Raw genomic sequence first — 10,754 nt, 5'->3', positions numbered from 1 at the left:
GACAAAAGGTTCATTATGATTTCTCTTAATTTGGTAGAGCCAGAGATGGGAAATTCTTGATTGGAGTGCTAGGTGGTATAGTGTTTTTTTCATAATCACCTGTTCTCAGGATAATTAATGATCTTGAGACTGCCGTGACTGTGGACATCCACAGTTTTGTTTTTTGCTGTGTTGCTCTCACGGTAGTTCAGGGAAATCCGTTCAATAGTTAAGAGTTGCAGATGCTGTTTCAATACCAGAAGTACTCAACGCCAGTCCTCATGAAGAACAGGAGTTTCTGGTTTTCATCACATCTGTGTTCTGTGTTTGTGCATTAAAACTAATTATCCCCCCCTGCCCAAAGTCTTCTTCAAAGTCTTCCAATCAACTGAGGAGGTAGCAGTAACTAGAAAACCTGCAGGATTGTACGTCTCCAAGTCTGTAGTTAACTACTAAATGTGATGTATTTCAACGACCATATCATTTTTAATGGCATTTAAACGCCAAAAGTTGAGCCAAACCCCTGCTCATGGCACATATGAAAAACAGCCCAGGGACTCTGGCTTGAAAGACAGACTGAGTATCTGTCAGGCACACTACACAGCAGGCACCACAGTCCTGCCAAAACCAAGGCCAGGTTTTCAAGCATTTCTCTAGGCCCATCACACTGTGTTGTCTATCCAGAGCCAAAAGTGTCAGCTTAATTTGTCAAATGACAAGTTCTTTCTCTTTTTTCTTTTTCCTTTTTTTTAAAACAACATACATTACCAATCCACTATGGTGAAGATTGCACATTCTCTTATCACTGCATTCCAAAGTGTATCAGCTGACACTATTTAAAAACATAAGAGATTTTAAATTTCAGCTATTTATATGTTATTGTATGTAACTGTAAGTTACATTATATAGATGGTGCATTATCTAAATGTCTATCATTAAAATTCAAATGGAATGTTCCAACAAAATATAAGTTAAACCATAAAACTTTTGCATATGTAAGGTAACTTACATAGGTACCATGTGGTAAAGAATGCAAAATTACAATTGGCAATTACAGTTGGTTTTCAATATTAATGCTCCCAACAGCAACATCTGAAAACAGCAAGTGGTGTTAGAAAACAGCCGTGTGAACATACACTCACATCAAACTCAAACGGGAACTCAATGCAATGAGCTTTAACTTTTAAATTTGAAAACTACCCAATACAGTAAGTGTAAGATTAAAAGGCAAATGTAGACATTTCACTTGAACACTTGAAGGAAATATGCAAGGCTGTATTTGTTTTTAAACATTAATTGCACTTTCACATTCAGCATTAAAATGTGCAGTGAGAGGCATAGTGGTTACCAGTAGTCTTTAATATCCATGTAAAGAATGTTAACCTGCAATCACTGCATTTCAATAAGCTAATACAAAGGCTTCATTGAGAGAGGTGTTGAACAAAAAACATGAGCAGAACAGATTCTCAGGACTGTTTGCAGAGTCAACTTAATGAAACAAGCAACACAATTCCTGTAGTTTTAGGTCAGAAACAATGCACACTGCAATTGAAACCATATAAGCATGGAAACCCATTATTTTATTAAGCTTTTTTTCTTACGAAAGGAATGAGAGGATCTATTAACATTAAAATTTAATTTGGCTTGCTTATAACTGAGAACTAGTACAGGTGCCATCAACACATTTGGTCAGCTTTTCCTGAACTATTTTCAATTTTGAAGGCTGGTACTGTACAAGGAGGAAGGACACCTTTAGCATTGCACTCAAATCTTTAACACATCCCTTAGGAATACTTTGGCCCTTCCAAGTCATCATTGTGTATGTATTAAACACAACAAATTGGTTAATGTCTCACTGTCTTGTTCAAAATTTTAAAGTCAGCCGTATAGGAACAAATACTTTTAGTGCAGTTTGAAATGTAGGAAATAAGTGACAAAAGAAATTAAATGTAATAGCTTCACAGAAGTGTTTATGTTAATCCATCCCATGCCAGAATATGTTCATTTGATGAGAACAGAGCTCACATATAAATGTCGCACCTAACAAAATTACATGGTGTGTTTTACTTTAAAAGATTTCACAGGTCAAAAAATAAAAAGCAGGATATTTTTTCTTTCCCACAGTGAGCCCACATGAAAATAATTCTCACTCCTTTGTAGACTAGGCTGACAGAGAGATAGCAGAAATGTTGTGTTTGCTTGGTTTCCCACAACCTGTGGGGCGTGTTGAGTGGAGAATTTGGCGCTTGTATCCTTTTTTTTTTGTGGAGAAGGAAAATGTGCTGTAGATCCCTCGCCACAAATTTCTTTTCCCTCACATTATGGAATGTCCATCAAAGAATCTTAATGTGTGCTAACAAGAAAGTAAGGTTAAAACATTTCCCATTTTTTCTACATGTGGCAGTTATCCTAAATTATACACTGCAACCTCCTAAAGCAATGTCAAATTTCAACCTCATCAAAAAGCTAAAAGCACCTGAACTAGAAACCTTTATTGGACCTGAGTCAAATGATTTAAATCAGACACACTAAGCAGACATGGAAAAGCACACCCTTGCATATTTTATTTTTGGTCTGGAAGTCTTTATTCAATAGCTTAATTATCATGTCCTTACTTGACCTGTAGGAGACACTTAAGACAAAGGTAAATATTACTCAGCACCACAACATCTATCCTTCCATTTTCTGTCCACTTTATCTGGTACACGATTGCAGGGGGAGCTATAGCCTACCCTGGCAAGCAATAGACGCAAGGCAGGATACACCCTAGATAGGAAATCAGGGCCAATTTTCCTAGAAGCCAACTAATCTACCAATACGTCTATGGACTGTGGGGAAACTCAGAGACTCAGACACTCAAAGAAAATCCTGCATGGGGTGAGCATGGGGTGAACCTACAAACTCCAAGCACATAGCACCAGGTCTGGAACATACAGTAGTACTGTGAGGCAGCAATGCCAATTTTCCCAGAACCCAAATAACCTACAGTACCAGTATATTTTTGGATTGTGGGAGAAATCTGGAACATCCAGAGGAAACCCACAGGAACATAAGGAGAACCAAATCTGAGACTGGTTTCTGTCTCTGTCTGTTGTCCCATTTTAAATCTACCCACTTTCTCCTTTTAAACAAGTTCCTCAAAAACACTTTTTGCAGGGCTTGAACTACCTCTTCCATGCCCTGGAGGGACTCCAAACACTGCTTCCATTGTGAGCTCCTGCATCTTGGGCAATTAAACTAGTTTATTTATTTTTTTACATTTTGCTCACAGAGGAAGACTATTACAAGAAAATATAATTACAGATTCCTATTGTATTTTAAATACGAACCGATTATTTTAATTGCAGTATTTAAAATAATACTTACATTTCCCTGATATACTATATGAAATGCATTTAAATATTAAGAACTCCAACACTCTTAAAAATTATTAAAGTCAATGTTGCCATAGATTGTAGAAATCATCGTGAAAAAGACTATAGCAGGATTAACAGAAGTTAAGAGAAAATAAATAATACCCAGTGCAGGCCTCAAGGACATGAATTAACAAAACAACAGCTAGCTAAAGCACAGGTTACAAAATAGAATACCATTGATTTAAAATGGAATTGTATTTTGTGTAGTGCCAAACAGTAGCTATGTCCAGGAGCTAAAGTTCTAGCCTGAAATCTGGTCAAGTGCTTTTTTGGAAAACCCTGAATGAGGCCTTTTCTCCTAGAATGTGCACTGCCATGCCATTCACTATTTTACATTGCAATACACCCACAGTGCTTTGAAGAACCTCTAGTACTGTAAGGAGTCATGTGTCTCCTAGTGACAAGATTCCAAGCTCAAATTTTAATTACAAGGCTTTCTGCTCTCCAGCTACCCGAAGATGTGTTGTCTGAAATGTGGACACCAAACCCAAGTCCAGCTCTAGGCCAATTATGTGGTGCCAGTTAGGGAATCCCAGTAACATTTGGCCCAAAAGATATCTTAGGTTTAGACTGGTGATGTCTAGACAGAAACCCATGTAATTAACATTTGTTTTTTTAGTATTGGCCTAAAACGTTCTGTCTGTCTTAAGTGAAATAAAAGGCTTAACGATAGAGTTAAATTTCAAAACCTGAGTTTATTTAGAAGCAATAAATACTATCGTCATAGTATTTTCACATAGTATGTAACCTACAATTAAAATATACAGTTCCAAGAGCAATGCAGATTATCTTCTCTCCTGGAAATGTATTGTTTTAGTTCCTTCATAAATTTTGAAAAGATGCAAAATGACAACCTAAGTTAGCAAGTATTATCTTCAATCAGCTAGTTATAACCTCGGGTGAGAAAGGAAGTGGGGAAAAGGGACATTGTATCTACCTTATGACTAACGTTGGCAAATAAAATAAGAAGTATAATTTGTTTGCTCTCCTTATTTATTTGGACATCCCAATTCATTCAAGAACTCTGCATTTGATTTTGCAATCTTGAATAATTTACAAAACATGCAAATAAGTCTCTTCCCAAACATTCCTCAGACGAAATCATGTGAAAAGGGGAAACTGCATTTATCCGTTCCTTCTGTCCTCTGACAATACAATACCCATAAATACAGCTAAAGTGGCACGGAAGTGATAGAACAATGATAAAACTAAGTTTTTATTTTAAACCAACCTTACAATATGTGACCTACCGAGAGATAATTAGGTTCAAATGTGGTACTGGTTGTTACAATGGAAGGAACAAATGCCTGGCTATGAGGTTGAGGCTAAGGCAACTTCTCACTAGGTGTAATAAACCAAAACACTGCAGTGAAGGTGATAATGGGCAGGGAAGAAACAGAATTCTGGGATAGGCAAGGTAGATACCTTTAGTTAAAGGGGAATTGCAGTTCCAAATTCTCAGAATAAGTCCACATCACGTTGCCGGAAGTTGTGTTGCCTCATTCTCAATTGCAAAATATGGTGCCGCACATCTGGAAGTTTAGTCTATTTTGTAATGGAAATTGGAGGTTTTACAAACTACTGTGTACATTTTACTTTTATAAAATGTGGTTTGAAATGCACTCATCAATGCTGATTCTTTCTAACCCTGAAATATATAAAAAGCGTTGCATATCCCCTTTTATCACAATCAGGTCATGTTAAGGTTTGACCTCTCTCTCAAACTTACATTAAGAGCTCTGTTTAACCTTTTTGGGGAGGTAATGGGTTAAGGTAGAAATCTCATATTGTTTTTATAAGTGTATAGTTCTATATGTGCTCTTTAAAACAGCCATTTTAACAAAATAAAATGAAAATAAATATGTAAATTGTTTATCGAGTGAAAATAGGTCAGGCTGTTTTACTGCTGAAGTTATTTTCCAACCCACACAATGTGAAGAAAGTGACTCTTTTGTAATGTCAGCTTGGAACTGAAATAGAGTTTCCCACTAGAGATTATGTAATTTAAATTGACATTTTTAGTATTAACCAGGAAACTGTAAAATGCTATGCCAGTTAAAACAGAGGTGCCTCTCCAAAGTTTTGTTTTATTTTTTATATTGCTATGGCTTGAAAGCTACACAGCTAAATAAATAATTAAAATATAAGAAGAGGAGCATATGGATTTGAATAAGTGAGTGTTTATACTTCAGAAACATTACTCACAACTTTAGGCCCAAGACTGGACATTAATCACAATTGTTTTTTTATTACAATTATTTATTTAACTTTCATTTAGCAATTACTGGATTGAAATGCAATCCAAATGTACACTTTGCATTTTCCTAGTGTTTCTTTACATTAACTGTTTCTAATTTGAAGCCAATTGGTATTTTGCATGTTTTCACATACCTTGAGTCTGTGCAAAGCAATATCCTGTGGAAGACAGAGGGGAGAGAAGCATCAGAACCACTAATGGACAAGTACAGAGAGGGACTGAGCCTATTAACATTGAAGATTTCAATGCTACAAGGAAACCAACTAAGCCACCCAGTTCCCCAGGAACAGCAGGGATTGAAATTATTTCAATTTTCTACAGTGTTTTAAAATTTAAATGTTTCATGTTTTTATGACCTACAGGCCTTTGTATACGAGAAAACACAGGTGCTGCACATTTCATGCTTGTTAACTTGGTTTGAATGAATTTGAATACAGCCATGCTCTGTTAAAATGTATCCACTGTAAATCATACTTTTGCTTCACCTGTAAAATTCATATAAAAGCCTGCAGTTCATAAGCCTCAAAATGATCGAACTATGTATAATAAAAGATTCATTTTCACTCTTGTTATAGAGCTAGAGGAGCAGTTGGCAGTCACACAATCTAAAGTAACCAAGGCAAAGTACTGTACATAAACAGATAACTGTGGTTACAAGAAGCAGGAACATAGAACTTTGGTGCCACAATAATATTTCTGGAAACATCATTTTCAGTGTTTCATTATGGTCTAAACTGTCTCAGTATAACATCAGAAATATTTAGATAGGGGATAACTAAAAAGTACCTTTTGTGAAAGGTTTGAATTGCAATGATTAGATTAAATAGTTGTATTAATTAATTAAAAATTATTCTCTTTACCCTGCACGTGTCAGTGTTCAAGCAGAGATGACATTGAGTATTGTTACAAAATGTGTCCTTAAAATAGGGGATGGAAATATAAATGGAAAGCTGTTACATTTTTACATAGGCTTGATAACTGACTGTGGTGTGTGATGTTGCCCCTTCCCCAGCAATCTCCTGCCCTCCTCAGTTCTGATCACTTGAGCAGTGCATCTCATCTGCAGATAAACAAGGGAAATCTGAATACTCCTGAGAACCCTATCAAATTATCTTTTTTACAGTCATAATAAGTGACGAATGCTGGTAAACGACAACACAATCCAAACTTGCATCCTCAAACACTCAAAGGTCACTTTTAAAAATATGAAGCAAGCCATTTTAGCCAGGTGAACACTGCAGAGCCCTGTTAAGAATCAAAAGTGTGAGGAGAGTTTCAAAGCACATCTCCTGGTGCTCACTCAGGCAATGGGCAGCCCTCCAGCTTTGTGGCTTTTCCAAAGTACCCAACGCGGTTTCATGAGGAACTCATTGCCGTTAATGAGTAAGGCATGTTGCCTTGTGTTTAGTCATTCTAACCACTGAATACTTTCCTCCAGCTCTGGAGAAAACAACCTCACGGTACTGAACCAGAACTTGGAGTCGAAGTGTGGTACAGAGGACCCAAGTGAAATCTGTGGAATGTCTCTCGGTCATGATTGTGGTGGTCATTGTGTAAGTTTAATGCATGCTAGTACCGGACATTGCCCCCCTCTGACTTGACTGAGCCTGTACTATTGAGTGGGATGAGGTTTGTTTTGATTATTGTGAAGTTTGTCTATGCTGTTGATTAAGGTTCCCTTTGTACTGTGGTTTGACCAAATGAATCAGAAAACAACTTCATTTGGAGGTCTACTTACAAATCTGTAATCTGGCTTTGGGTATTTTGAGGTGATTTAAGAGTTTTAGATCCTACAGGTTAACATGAGATGGAAAAGAGAAAGGTAATAGCATAATTTAAACACTTTACATACTGTATACTACATACTGTATATTCTACAGAACAATAAAAATGTCTTGGGCAGGAACACTGAAATGCAAAGGACCTTATGGATCATCTTATGGATTCTTATTCTGGTAAAAAAAAAAAACAGAATACCTTTTATTAAGCTTTCTGTGTTATCAGTTGGAAACCATGAAAAGTGAATTTACTGTTTTAGTAAGTGCAGATCATCTGTTGCCAAATTCACAGAAATTGTGCATTTACATATTGAAATGGAATGCTCACTTAATAGTCATCCAGATGATAAGTATTCAGGACTTTTAAAAATAAACTTTCATTGGTTCTTGCTGTGGAAAAGGTTTTGTCTGAATTTCTTCCAAACTTCTCAGTTTGCACTTTTATTGAAATTTTTCTCTCTTGACATTATGCGGTCCAATAAACCAATTGCTTTGTGACAAACAGCTTTCTGTTTCACTTCCTTATATTAACATATATACGAAGAATCAAGAACAGAGACACCAAAAACCCCGTATAAATTGTAACACATGCCTATCTGGTTTCTATACTTTCTATGTTCAAATGTACATATTTGCATATATTCACACTAGAGAAAACATTAATGTGATTTTATCACATTCATAAAGTTTAATGTGATTTTATTTGGGGGGGGGGCTGTGACATAATTGTTATTGTTTTGTTAAATAATTTATTTGTTACATGGAAGGCTAAATGCTTCCTGGGCTCTCTTCAACCACAGTCAAGGTAACAGTCATTTTGACTGTAATAGACATAATGGGACTTACCTGAAGCACAGTTAGGTTCTCTGGAACAAGACTGTGTCATGTGTTGTAGTAGCAAAAAGAGCCGGCAATCTCCAGAAAATGTGACAGCTGGGAAAGAAAATAAAAGAAGTAATCCTCTATTCAATCCTTCACATCGTGAGAAATCCTGCAAAGGGTTAGGATGTGTCAACCTTGTCTAGGCGCCTGACAGTCAAAATAATAGCACCTTCCTGGCAGACTCTGAAAAATTTCATTCAGGACGAAATGCTAGGAGACACTGCACCAGGGCTGGAAAAGCAATTAAATTAAACCTGGGTGACAAGCTGATGGACAAATGCCTAGTCAGCATTTCTCGAAACACACAGGAGAAAGGCCAATGTGTTTTCTTAAGGAAGGGCAGTGAAAGAAAGAAAATAAAATCCAAAACAAAAAATAGTGGCTTTTATATACATTCCACATCTCTGGGCAACCAGAATGCCAGATCCGTAGTAGGCCATTATAAAACTCGAGCTTGTCCACCAATTCAGGATTTCTTCCGTCCTCTTGGGAATTAAAAAAATGGGGTCAGACATGGTGTCTGACCCTTGAACTGTTGCTTCACGTTTTCCTCATAATTACCTAACCCAACTCCCCGAGTCAAAAGACAATTAAACAATTTGTCTTTTCAATTGTCTGTCACTCACTCCCTTGGCTCTTTTCAGCAGGCGTATATCATTCCATTTATTTTTATTTATTTATTTTTCTTTGAGAGGGGGTTGTCGCTCAACTGTCTGGTCGCATTAGCCACAGAAAAATGGTGTCTTTGTTAGTCCCCTTTTCACAAGGTGACCCCACCCCCACCAGCTATCCCACTCTCCCTTCAGTCTTCAGACTTGTTCTGTAGCTGTGGCTTCATCTGAGTAAAAGGCCTGAAGGGGCCTGATCCCAAGGTCATTGTAGCCTGAGTTTCCAGGCCAAAATACAAATTAATTAGGCCTTTCTATTTATTTACCCCCAATGAGTGGGGTGGAATAGTGAAGGCTCATTTGTAAGCTGGTTTCTGTGGCTTAAGAAACAGTTGCAGGGTTTGTGCTATTTCTATAAGCAGCGGAATTAGAATACCGTCTCATTTATTCACTCTAAAAATAAAATCAGAAATGTCCCCCTTAAAATCATATCTTACTTTATTTATATTTAAAACTCCAGGCAATACATGGGTCACAGTCATTTAACCATTCTGGAATGAAGTTCATGCTTCTACAATAAGGTTTTAATTAAAATAAAAAAGAAATATTCAAGTATTCCTCTGGTCTCAGTAGCATGTGTTTGTCATGAGTAATCTTCTTACATAATAATGCACTATTACTTTAATAATAAAAGAAAATTATTGCAACCACAGTTTAAAAAAAATTAGAATAAAGGGAAAATATTCCATGGCAAGGGAAACTTGCTAAATAAAACATTTCAGTAACCTACAGATTTATGCTTCTGTTTATCTATTGTAGCTACATAACTTTATATCTGTATTTACAGTAGAGGTACCACTCACATTGACTCATTAAATTAAAGAAAAATAAAATGCAAGCACATTTCAAATTAAATAAGTTTTAAATACAATCCAAACAGGAACTACACAAGGGTCAAATGTCTCACAACTCTTTTGTAAGTTAGTAAATAACACTTCAATGCTTCCATATTCCATTTTTCAAATGGTTAGACTGAATTACATGATTGATTGTAGCCTTCCTTGAAGAGTCTGTTGCCTACTTGTTTAATCTACCATTTTTACATGGAAATTCCCAAGTTTTGTGACTATTTCTAATATGTAACTTAAACAACAGTTATACTTGTCAAAAATGATTTTCTAAGTTAAAAAATATAAGCATTATGAATGGGCTCATACACTCAATATACATGGAGAAGAGACCATTAAGACCATTTTGTTGAAAATTATATTGAACTTTTTATTGAAGCCTCCAACAGATCCTGTATGTTGGGCCCATGCAAGAAGCTCGACCAAGGTCTGACATTTATTGTATATTCCATAAGGTTCTGAAATATTAATAGTTATCTTAACTCATCTGTCCAGAGTGACGGCTTTCAGTTAAGGCTTTGATGAGGATAATGGTGTGTAGGACTGAAATACATGTTCCAGTGATCCACAAGTTAACCATTGTTGATTTAGGAGCATTGGGGATTCTAAGTTTTGGGTGAAAGGTACAGTATATACAATAGACACTGAACACTAAGAGTAAAGGTTGCCAATTCTACCACTCTGAGCAGGATATGTCTTTGATTAAGTAAATAAAACAATGTCTAAAATGAGCATTAAACATTTGCTAAAATAGAGCTGCCATGTGGCATCGTATTATAAAAACAGTTTGTTTATGGAATGCAGGAAGATAAAACCTGGAAGTATATTTATGTTGTTTACCACATTACAAATCTGATCTTTATGTCGTTAATTAATACACAACCTTATATGAAAATATGTCCACAAATCACCTAATACTGTGCAAA

Source organism: Lepisosteus oculatus, chromosome 2 (genome assembly GCF_040954835.1).
Source record: "Lepisosteus oculatus isolate fLepOcu1 chromosome 2, fLepOcu1.hap2, whole genome shotgun sequence".
Classification (NCBI taxonomy): domain Eukaryota; kingdom Metazoa; phylum Chordata; class Actinopteri; order Semionotiformes; family Lepisosteidae; genus Lepisosteus; species Lepisosteus oculatus.
This window is presented reverse-complemented; position numbering follows the sequence as displayed.